General features: G+C 47.1%; 1 protein-coding gene across 3 annotated transcripts in view; it reads right to left on the reverse strand.

Moving 5' to 3' along the window:
- Nucleotides 1-12,061, reverse strand: part of LOC147035256 (uncharacterized) — a 73,472-nt gene that overhangs the window by 20,436 nt on the left and 40,975 nt on the right. The gene's annotated exons all lie outside the window — the stretch shown is intronic.

Here is a 12,061-nt window from a genome sequence, read left to right on the forward strand (position 1 = left end):
AGGTCACAGATCGAACCTGACCTGACAGATAACAGTTGTATTCACCATATTTATATAATAAAGCTTTGCTGAAACGAAAATTTTCTTGATGAAAATTTCATTTAATTTATAGGTGAATCTGTGCTTAAAACCATTTTATCCTCCAACTTTTTTCACTTCATCAATACAATGCTTCAAGACACAAAAGACAAGTTTCAATCAATCTCTTCATTTGCAAAAGACTGAGAAATATGTCAAGGATGTAAAATTGAAGAAAGATAAATACAACAACGATTGGATTAAAAATTATGGTGGATAAGATGAGGTCTTCAATTTCCTTCAGTGGAAAGGCTTTTAGTATACCTGGAAGAACATCAATTAAAGTATCTCCAACAAAAGTTTCTCCTCTCCTTCTGGCAATATATTCAAAACTAGAAAAAGCAATGAAACAAGAAAAAGTTTCAAAAAATAAAAACCTTATGGATGAAGCTTTAGAAAGAAAAGATAAGACCATCTGTAATATGCAAGCAGAAATTTGTATTTTTTTCAACAACCCTAAAGATGTAAATCCTGATGAAATAAAGGATGTTAATATATCAGGTGAAATGACATTTTGTTCAATAGTAGTTAAGGATCATTTTAAAATTACCTTTAATATAAAAAAAACATTGTAGTTGAATCTGTTAATGAAAAAAATTATATAGATATAGATGGTAATGTTTTTTCTACTAATTAAATAGGAGTCATTATTCAACTGAAGATTTTGAAGATTATGAGAGTGATAATGATACTGAGAGTTTGTGTTCAAACGACAGTTATGATACTGAGAGTTTGTGTTCAAACAATAGTTAAGAAAGTAGTTTTATAGATGATTCTGAAAGTACCGAAGATGATACCGAAGATGAATTTCAGTTTGAGTAAAGTTTTACTTTATAAATTTGAATAGTTTTCTCGATTTTGAGCCTTTTGAATTCCCTGATTCTCCATATGACAAATTTGAGAATTGTCCTGCGTGTGAAAGACGGGGATTGAACACAGAGTCAAAAGCCTCTAAGCAATGTATATTCTGTGATTATCGTCTCATTAATGATGATAAAAAATATAAAAAGGAAAATAATTCTTTTAGATTTACACCAAAAATGAATTCCTTTGCAAGATTGATTAGAGAAATGAATGTAAAGTGTGAGGATGATAACACACCTTTTCTTTCAAGGGAAGAAACTGAACGTATTAGAGAAATGTTCCAAGGATTGCTGTTCTATATTATTCATGATTGTCATTTTCAGGGAAATATCAACACAAGATATTGTATAAATAAAATAATGGATTATCTTGAAATTAAACCCAAACTTCGGTTAAAATATAGAGTTTATAAAAAAGCCAACAATAAATTAAATAACCTTTTTTTCCAAATATATAAATGAATGATTTTTTACCCATTTGGGAAAATAATAAAAAATTTAACAATCATAAAAATCTTCCAAATTCATGAAGATGTCTCATAATTGGTTCAAGCAGACGTGGAAAAACGTGCTTACTTTTGAAGATGCTCCTGACTCCCAACGTTTTAGATTATGATAATTTAATAATTTTCACAAAGTCACACAAAGTCACCTCAGAGATGAATTAATTATCAGCAGAGAAAAAAAACTTTATCAGAGATGTTAGGGTTACATATATATAGTTATGGTGCCGGTGCGTTGGCCGCGACGGTACGTTGACCGTCAGAGCGGTCAACGGTGCGTTGACCGCTCTGACGGAGCCGCAAGTCGAGTCGGCCTGACCGATCGCCCGGAACATAGATCACCGCCCGGTTAACTCCGAGGCCGAAGGGTCCTTGTGCAAGAACCGAAATACGCCAATGAGCAGACCACGTGGGGTAGGGTCGATTGCCAATCTTCAATTTACCGAAATACCCACGTGATCCAACTACCGGGGTATTCCACCCTCGATGGAACTCGGACGGAATAAGCCACTTAAGCGAGCCTGTCCCCTGCGCGATTCCGAGCGGCTAAATTGCCGAGAACCGTCGGTCCGAATGTCCCCCTTTTACGGCAAACCAACGGCTTTCTAACTACCAACACACGAAATGCTCAGTCAATGAAAGAATCGACGCGATGAGCTGAAAACATTTAACAATTGGGGTATTTATTAATAATAATGGGGAACTAGGGAAGCACGTAAGAGCAGAACTATACCGACTATACGAAATGCAATACAATCATTTACAGCACACAAAGCACTTCACAATTTCCTACTTATGAGACGGGCCCACGGACACACGTTCGCACACACACACCCAAGAAATGGTGGCTGAGGCCTTTCATAACGAGCTCCAGCTCGGAGGACAGGTGAGCTGAAACCCAGAACCTATCTCGAACATCTCCACCTCGTGTGGTCTTCAAGTTGTTCAGACCAAGGCAACAGCGAGAGCGAGCTGGATCCAATCGCCGTGAGCTGCAATCCTTCCCGAGCTCCCGCGAATCCTCCCGCGCTTCTCAACACGTGCTGGTGAGACGAGGCCCCGATCCTTCTCGTCCATGCGCCGCTTCCCCGAGGAACCACCTCTAAGATGAGGTCGATGAGTCGCACCAAGCCGGGAACCAAACGAAGAACAAAGAGCTCCACGAACCAAGAAGAAGAAGCCACCACTCGCAGCTTGAGCCGAGCGACCAGCTCAACTCTCTTCCAAACAAAGCAACTCTACAAAAAGCCTACCGAGACAAGCAGAGCAAGAACCTTACTGAGCCACCAACTCACTCGAACCAAGCAGGACCCAAAGGCCTGCTGGACAACTAATGCAGAAAGCCTTCACAAGGCCTCCTCCCTAACCCAAGCCAAGCAGGACTCGACGGCCTGCTGAACAACCATTCTCCCTGAACAAAGAAAGGATCTCCTCTTTATCCTTCTCCGCCCCTCGCCCGCGCCCGGTGTGACTGATGCCCTCATGATACATCCCCCGCTCAACCACGGGTGGGAGGGAGTTCTTGACGTCATTAATCACGGGACGGAAGGGCTCTTCTTCCTCTTCGCAGAAGAGGGGGAGGGACGTCTCCATTGTTCGCTCCCTAACTATTAAATCGATCCGAAGCGCATCTAATCGATTTCTGAACATTTACACAATGGAAGGTGAGCTATCTCGGGAACACGCACTTATCAACATAGCTGACTAAAGGAACCTGTATGTTGTGTGCAATCGAATTCCAAATTCGTAACACTACCCCCCTCCCCTTCTTACAGACTCGTCCCGAGTCGTCAAATTTCCGTGTGACCAGCATTTGCAGGTTTTCCCCTTGTACGTTCTACCTTCGGATCCCTGAGTGCAACATTTCTTTATACGTGTCCCAAAAATAAAGAACCTAATGCGCTGCGTGATAACTCTCACAGACTCATTTGGACAACTTAACTAAAATTGCTGCACTAAAACAAACATGCAGGTGAGGTTCCACGCATTTGCAATTTTCATTTGCCTTATCCATTACTTAACCATGGCCCAGGACTTGTGATCTGTGAAAGGGGAAAGGCAAAAGTCATTTCAAAGTTCATTGATGCAGGGGAATGGATGGAGATGGTCGCAAAACACAAATGAACATGATGGATGCACGGGCTGCCTGCAGGGCAGTCCTTGCAAAACTGGATAGTCCTGGCGCACATGGTGATGGATGACACAGGGGCAAACGCAAACAAGGGCTAGCAGACATGGGGTCATGGCAGAGGCAGGCAAACTAGGCATGGCAAGGCAAGCCCATGCAGCACAGGCAGCTGCAGCACAACAGGCTGGCAGGTGAAGCTGGCCAGCCTCTGGTGTGGTTCCTTCAGGTCTGGAGGGAGTGCAGTGGTGCCGGCCGCTCTGAAGGCAGGCTCGGACCCTGCCTACTGTGTCCCCCCCCCACTTTATCGCCTTTGCCTGTCGCTGTCCATACCCACTCCCTTAACTTGCCACACAACTCAACAAAATTTAGTTAGCCCCTCTTTATTTTTATAATTTTTATTTCCCTATTATAATTGTCTCCCGAACCCCCTATATCGTCATTGTCCGGCTAGCCTATCATGTCCAGCTAGCCTACTCCCAACCGCTAAAATCCTTTTTAGAGGGGAATAGGGAGAAACTAGCGTCCTGTCTCGAGGCCCAATGAAGCCTCAGAATGGCCTCCTCAGAGTTCAGCGATCTACCTGGGTGAATCCAGAGGCCTACAATGAGCGAAGGGATGGATGGTGCAAAGGGGTACATCTCCTATCTACCCTAACATTCATTAACCTGAAACTACCCCGGGGCTTTCAAAAACACCCGACACTTTTAAACTATCGGTTCTGAAAACCATGATTCCCTTCGCCTGCGTTGGTGTCCATTATAAATTTGGGCCTTGCCCTCAAATTTTCATTCGTTCCCTCGCACAATTTCCTGGCTGGGCAGTGTGGCTCAACTGGCAGGAACTCACCCTCTGCCGAACTCTAACCATGGCACCCCCAGGCCCGCAGGCTGCCTCCGAGCCTAGCTGCTCCCTATGAATGCGGGGGGTTGCCCTCTCTGGAATTTCCCCCCTCCAATGCCCACGTGGCGTGTTGATGCCCCGGGTCCCTTTCCGAGGGTCGCCCATGCCTACACTGCCCCCGTGGCATTCTGGCGCTACGGGTCCCGTTTCCGACGGGTCGCGCGTACCCACTACACTATCCTGGCCCCTCTTGGGCCCTTGGCCTTCTCTGGCTGACTAGTGCGGTGCCCACTAAACAAAACTTCCCTTTCCACAGCCACGCTCCCAGGCGGTCCATGAACTCCTGCACCCCTCCAAACGGGTTTCGTGCCTTCTCTCGACACCAACAAAACGACCCCCTATTAGTAAATTTGAATAACCCACTGGCTAACATTAAACTGACCCCAGGGTCACTTGGGTGGGAATCACTTCTCCCCCCAACCAGTCATTTGCACCATGCATACCACATTTGCTCCACTCACACACTTGGGCCCGCTGTCCGATACTCACTCATTGTACACTTTTCACTCTTTTCCACTCACACCAACACTCCACACTGCCATTCTTCTCACTAAATCCCTCAACTAACTCATGCTTCCTCATCATCCCTTACAATATAGCACCTTCCATTTAATCGACGTAGCTAAGCTACGTCCCCTCTACATATTCAACGTCTGTCCTTGTCTCTAAAAATCCAACAATTCCCATTTCCTAAATCGAAACTGAAATCCCTCCAACTAATCTATTCCACAGGCTCCATGAGGAACAACCAACCCATGTCCCCATGAAGCCGGTCTAACTATCGCTAACCCATCCCCCTAACTAGTACAATCCTGTGCCCTGAGCAGGGGGGTCTTCCACCCTCTGCCTGAGGCTCATGTCCACTCGAAGTGGCAAGGCTTGCTTTGCTTTTTTTTTTTCTTGCGCACACCAGCGCGGAAACTCGCAGCCTGCGCTCCTTCCCCGTGACGTCATGGCAGCTGTTCGCGCTTCGCGCACCTCGTCCCTTCTCGGACGGTAACATCCGGCAGGGATTCCCCTCCTGCCGGATTCCAACCATGCAGCCACGATGTCACCCCACGCATCCCAAGCTAGCCTCGTGTTTCGAGGGGTTCCCCACGCGAGCACATGTGCTCTGCTCGTTGGAGCTTTACACACACGCTCGCTTGGAGAACCCGTCCGGTCAAAATTAATATCCCAGCCTAGCTTCTGTCTGTCCGCGGGATCGGCTAACATCCACCGCGTGCGTTTCCGGACTGGATTTCACTCACGCAGACGCGAACATGGTGGCCTCGTGCGTAGCACAGCACGGACCCCGTACGCGCTGCTGTGCCAATCCGGCACGGTCCTCAAAACCACTACGGCCGCTACACGGCCTTTGTCCCTCGTCAGGCACAGTCTTTGTCGCACTCTCACACGCACATTCTCACGTGCCCTGATGCTCACACGTTCCACCATGGCACTCGGACACGCGGTTGTGCCCTCTCGCATACCAACCGCCATTTCTCTTTCATACCGCGACCTCACACACGTGGTTTCTTTCACACACTGCGCTTCTCCCTTAAACACCTTTTCACTCACGCACGCCATTTTACTCACGCATCGTGCTTCTTCCAGACACGGGGTTTCACTCACACACGGGGAATCGCTTAAACACGCCATAACACTTACACACGCGGTTTCACTCACACAATGCGTGCTTTCCAGCACGCATTTCGCCACACTCGTAACCACACACACTGGGACAAAGGTAACCTGCCCGGCCTCGCAGAGCTCCTTCGGTCATTCCAGCTCCGAGGAACATTAAAGGCTTACGAGCCCGGTTCTATCTTTCTTTTATGGAGTTTTTGCATGGAAGTCTGTGGTGCCTTGTCTACCAAGTAGAACTGCTTAAGTGCATGTACATAATAAATAGATATCGGCTGTAGGTTTTTACTCGTGTCTTGTCCCCCTACCCCCATTCATTGCATTGCTTACGTGTGCAAATAAATGTTCCCCATTTTTGAATGTCACCTGCTCATTGCGTCCGTTCCTCCATTGACTGCCATAATTGCGTTTGGAATAATTAGCTGGCTAATTAATAGCCAATAAAACGTGCATCTGGTCCGACGGGGCTTGGCGATATAAAACCGCTCGGCAATCGCAAACGGAATGAGCTGCTTAAAGCGGCTCGTTTTCGTGCAGGCTCCGTTGAGGTATAATTCCCCGGCATTTCTGTCCGTGAATAATGAGGTACATCGACAATTCGGCGATCGACCCTCTTGCGCGTGGACAGAAGAGTTGGCTGGTTTATGGTGTGGTTAAAAATACCCGTAGCTGGGTTTCGGCATTGATCCGAAAGCTGCAACTAGATTGCTCGTTCGGTGGGCGCACGGCCGCAATTGAGCTAAAGGAGGTCGCCCGCACGCCGGACTGGCGAGAATCCACAACACTGGTGTCAGCGAGCGGGACAAGAACTCTCCCTCCTCCACATGAAATTAACGGAACCGGATCAAGGGTGTAAGAGGCGACCCTCCGGTTCCATTAAATTCCAAGCTTTGAAATTTTTATTTCCGATACGCAAAATGGCAGATCAAGGCGAGCGGGGGCCGGGTGGATTATGTTTTAATGTAGAATCCATGGCCCGGGACGGTTTGTTTTATTATAATCGCACCACGAATTGTCATCAGTGGGAACAGCCTGAGTATGAACTTTGCCGGCAACTAAACTCGGAGTCACAAAATGGCGACGTGGCCGCACCTCAGCATGGCACGAAGCGTGAGCGGGTTGCTATTAATAGTGCAACGAGCCGCACGGCACGGGGGAAGCGCTCCCGCCTACCGGTTCAAACCACGTGGTCATGGCAGGATGACAAAGCGTACATTGGCGAACTTTATATACAATTGTCGGAGGCCTTGGAGCGGTGGAGGAGTGGTGATGACTGTATACAGGAAGTGCATTCGTTTGCCATTGAATTGGACGATGCTTGGCGGCGTGCAGACGATGTTCAGGAGGATTGTGTGCATGGGGAGTCACAACAATTGGCCGATGCACAGGAGCGAATTCGGGGGCTGGAAGAGGACTTAGCCAACACAGTCGAGGGACTACATGGAGAAAAGAATAACGTAGAGTGGCTTACCCTTGTGTTGGAACAGGAGAAGAGCGAACGGAATAAAATAAAAAAAGGAGGAGCAAATTAGTAATTCTCGGGATAGGAAGAACTTGGAGGAAGAATGGGGGAAAAAAAGCTAGAAAAGAAAAAATGTGAACACGATTTGGAATTGAAACAACTGAAGGAAGGGTTTATCCGAGATTGGAACATGAGAGGAGCGAACTGAACAAAAGAATAGAGGAGGAGCAAATTAGTAATTCTCGGAATAGAAAGAACTTGGAAGAAGAATGGAAAACAAAGCTGGAAGAGGAAAAACAGGAATTGTAACTACTGAAGCAAGAGGTAAGATCAGGTAATCGGATAAGAGAAAGCCTCGAACAGAAGATAAAAAGAGGAGAGAAATCTCTGGAGCAAAGGAAGGAAGAATTGTTGGAAAAGTCGACACAGTTCAAGGAACTACAGGAAGAAATGAGGAAAGTAGAGGGGAGTACCCATAAGTTGGAACATGAGAAGAGGAAACTGAACAAAAGAATCGAGGAGGAGCAAATTAGTAATTCCCGGGATAGGAAGAACTTGGAAGAAGAATGGAAAACAAAGCTGAAAAAGGGAAAACGGGAACACGATTTGGAATTGAGACAACTGAAGGAAGAGGTAAGAATAGGCAATCAGAAAAGAGAGACTGGAAGGGGAGTTAAAAAAAAGAGAACAGGAATTTAAGGAACACCTAAAGAAATACAGTAAGAAAAGGAACGAAATGAGGGAGGAAGCATGCAAAAGAGATGAGGAGATGGGAAAGGGATTAGAAAAAAAAAAGCTTCTGAGTTACGGAAACACCAAAACAAAGAGACGGGATTACAAAATGAGCTGAGGATGTTAAGAGAGGAAAGAAAGAGAACGGAGAATGAAACATTAAGGAACCACACTGTGCAGATCAAACAGTTAGAAGCAAAGGCCAGATTAAAGAATGAGATGCAAGGAAGAGTAGTGAAGGAACAATGAGTGAAACAGGAAAGGGAAATCAGCCAATTGAAGGAAATGATGAGATTGGAGAAGGAAGAACAAGAGAGATAGTGGGATAAGAAACAAAAAGAACATGGATTTTAAATTGAACAGCTAAAGGAAAAAGCAAGGTTGGAATACGAGGAGATCGTGAAAGAACAAGGAATGAAGCAGGAAAAGAGATCAACCAATTGAAGGAAATTATGAGATTGGAGAAGGAAGAACAAGAGAGAGAGAGAGAGTGGGAGAGGAAACAAAAAGAAGGACAAGAACAACTCAAGGAAAAAGCAAGGTTGGAGTACGAGGAGTTACTGAAAGAACAACGACTGAAACAGGAAAGGGAAATCAGCCAATTGAAGGAAATGACGAGATTGGAGAAGGAAGAACAAGAGAGACAGTTGGACAGAAAACAAAAAGAACATAGATTTGAAATTGAACAATTAAAGGAAAAAGCCAGGTTGGAGTAAGAGGAGATAGTGAAAGAACAACAAATGAAACAGGAAAAGGAAATAAGCCAATTGAAGGAAACGACGAGATTGGAGAATGAGGAACAAGAGAGACAGTGGGATAAGAAGCAAAAAGAACAAAGAATGAAACAGGAAAAGGAAATCAACAAATTGAAGGAAGAACAAGAGAGACAGTGGGAAAGGAAACCAAAAGAAAATGAGTTTGAAATTAAACAACTCAAGGAGAGAGCAAAGTTAGAGTCCACAGAGATGGAAAAGCTCCGGAAAGATAATGAACAACTAAGGGGGCTCAGAGAGGAAGAACAACTCAAATGGGAAGGAAAATGGAGCCAGAAAGAAGAACAGCACAATAATGTGGGATGTGTGATATCACCACAGGGAGGAATGTTAGTGGTGCGGGGCTTTATTGATACCACTCGTTGGATGAAACAACAATTAGGGCAAACCCTGATAAAGGAGACACAAATAAAAATGGAGACTGTGGAAATAATAACGGGAGCCCAGGAGTCTGAAACGTGTAGGGCGAGACAAGAAGAGACAAAGGAAAGAACACCAGAGACGCGGGAGATAGAAAAGGTAGACGAGGAACTACACGATACAAGGGAGCACACACAGGTAGAGGTAGTGGAGGACAATGGGGTGAGCTGGGGGGAATGTGTCGTGGCCCGGTACAAGCAGCAGGATAGCCTCCTTCAGGAACGAGGGGAGGGAATATGCCCCCTTGGAGCGGATCGCGACCAGGTGGGTTCGGTCGCTCCATGCAAGTTAGGGGGGCGAGTGCTGTGAACGGGTACACGCGGAGCTTGGGGGATATGGAGACCCTGGGAGCACTTGTGGTAGCGCGATTCCCCAGGTGTGTGTGGTTGCGAGTGTGGCGAAATGCGTGTTGAAACGCGCGCATAGCGTGGGTGAAAGGCCGTGTGTGAGAGAAACCGCGTGTGTGAGGTCACGGTATGAAAGGGAAATGGCGGTTGGTATGAGAGAAATCGCAACCGCCTGTTCGAGTGTCATGGCGAGGTATGTGAGCGTCATGGCACATGGGAGTGCGGGTGTTGAATGGCAACGAAGACGGTGCCAGACAAGAGACAAGGGCCGTGTAGCGGCCGTAGCGTTTCGAGGACCATGCTGGATTCGCACAGCAGCGCGCTAGGTCCGTGCTGTGCTTCACACAAGGCCGCCGCGTCCGCGCCTACGCGAGTGAATTCCGGTCCGGAAACGCCCACGTTGGATACAAGCCGATCCCGCGGATGGACAGAATTTAGGCTGGAAATGTGAATTTGGATCGGACGGGTTCTCCGGCGAGCGTGTTTGTAAAGCTCTGTGTGGTCAGCGCCGCACATTCTGTTCGCAGAGCGTTCGAAGCAGTTTCCCCGATGCGCTACGCGTGCCCCGGCTTGCGTGAGAAATCACGCTGGTTCAGGGTGCGAGTGGCCTCATCGGGGATTCCGCGGCATGGGTTATGGGTGAGCAGAGCACATGTGCTCGCATGGGAAACCCCTCGAAACGCGAGGCTTGCTTGTGATGAGCAGTCACGTCGTGGCTGCACGCATGGTTGGAATCCGGCAGAAGGGAAATCCCTGCCGGATGTTACCGTCCGAGAAGGGACGAGGTGTGCGAAGCGTGAACAGCTTCCATGATGTCACGGGGAAGGAGCGCAGTTTGTGAATTGCCGCGCTGGTTCGCAAAGAGAGGAAAAAAAAAATAAAAAGAAAAAAGCAAGCCTCGCCACTTCCGGTAAACCGGATTCCTAGGCAGGGGGTAGGAGACCCCCCCCTGGTTTGGGGGCACAGGAAGACCACTAGTTAGGGGGATGGGTTAGAGTGAGTTAGACCGGCTTCATGGGGACATGGGTTGTTCCTCATGGAGCCTGTGGAATGGATTAGTTAGAGGGATTTCAGTTTAGATTTAGGAAATGGGAATTGTTGGATTTTTGGAGACAAGGACAGACGTTGAATGTGTAGAGGGGGTGTAGCTTCGCTACGTAGTGTTAAATGGAACGTGCTATAGTGTAAGGGATGACAAGGGAGCATGAGTTAGTTGAGGGATTTAGTGAGAAGAATGGCAGTGTTCAGCAATGTGAGTTGAGAAATGGATTGAAGCACAATGAATGAGTGAGGGCCAGTGGGCCTGTGTGAATGGAGCTTTGTGGTATGCATGGTGCGATGAGTGATAAGGGTGATTCCCACCCAAGGGACCCTGGGGTCAGAGTAAAGTCAGATAGTGGGTTAGCCAAATTGACAAAATGGAGGTCGTTTTGTTGTTGGTGAGAATGTAGGCTCGAAACCCAATTGGAGGGGTGCAGGAGTCCTGTTGACGGGCTGGGAGCGTGGCTGCGCACGGTGAGTATCGCTTACTGGGCACCCCGGGCACCGGCGAGTCGGCCGCGGGAGGCCAAGGGCCCAAGAAGGGCCGGGATAGCATGGTGGGAATGGGTGGGCCCGCATGAAGTGGGACCCAGAGCACCAATGGCCGTGTGTGCAGTGTCGTGGGCATGGGCAACCAGGGAAAAGGGGCCCATGGTCCCAGCCTGCCACATGAGCGTCAAGGGGGAGTAGCCACGGAGGGCACTTTTGCAGCACATGTGCATTCAATTACCCATTAAACAAGGGAAAGGGAGCTATCCATCCACATTCACTTATCAGAATAACTGAGCGAAAGTACCTGCATGTTGAGTGCTCATGGCTTCCTGATTCGTAACAATATGTACATATACACATCTATATCTATACACATTGGGGAGAACAAGTATTTGATACACTGCCGATTTTGCAGGTTTTCCCACTTACAAAGCACGTAGAGGTCTGTAATTTTTATCATAGGTACACTTCAACTGTGAAAGACGGAATCTAAAACAAAAATCCTGAAAACCACATTGTACGATTTTTAAATAATTAATTTGCATTTTATTGCAAGAAATAAGTATTTGATACATCAGAAAAACAGAATTTAACATTTGGTACAGAAACCTTTGTTTGCAATTACAGAGATCAGACGTTTCCTGTAGTTCTTAACCAGGTTTGCACAGACTGCAGCAGGGAGTTTGGCCCTCTCCT

This window comes from Eptatretus burgeri, chromosome 1, assembly GCF_056783735.1.
Source record: "Eptatretus burgeri isolate ZD-2024b chromosome 1, Ebu_testis_v1, whole genome shotgun sequence".
NCBI lineage: Eukaryota > Metazoa > Chordata > Myxini > Myxiniformes > Myxinidae > Eptatretus > Eptatretus burgeri.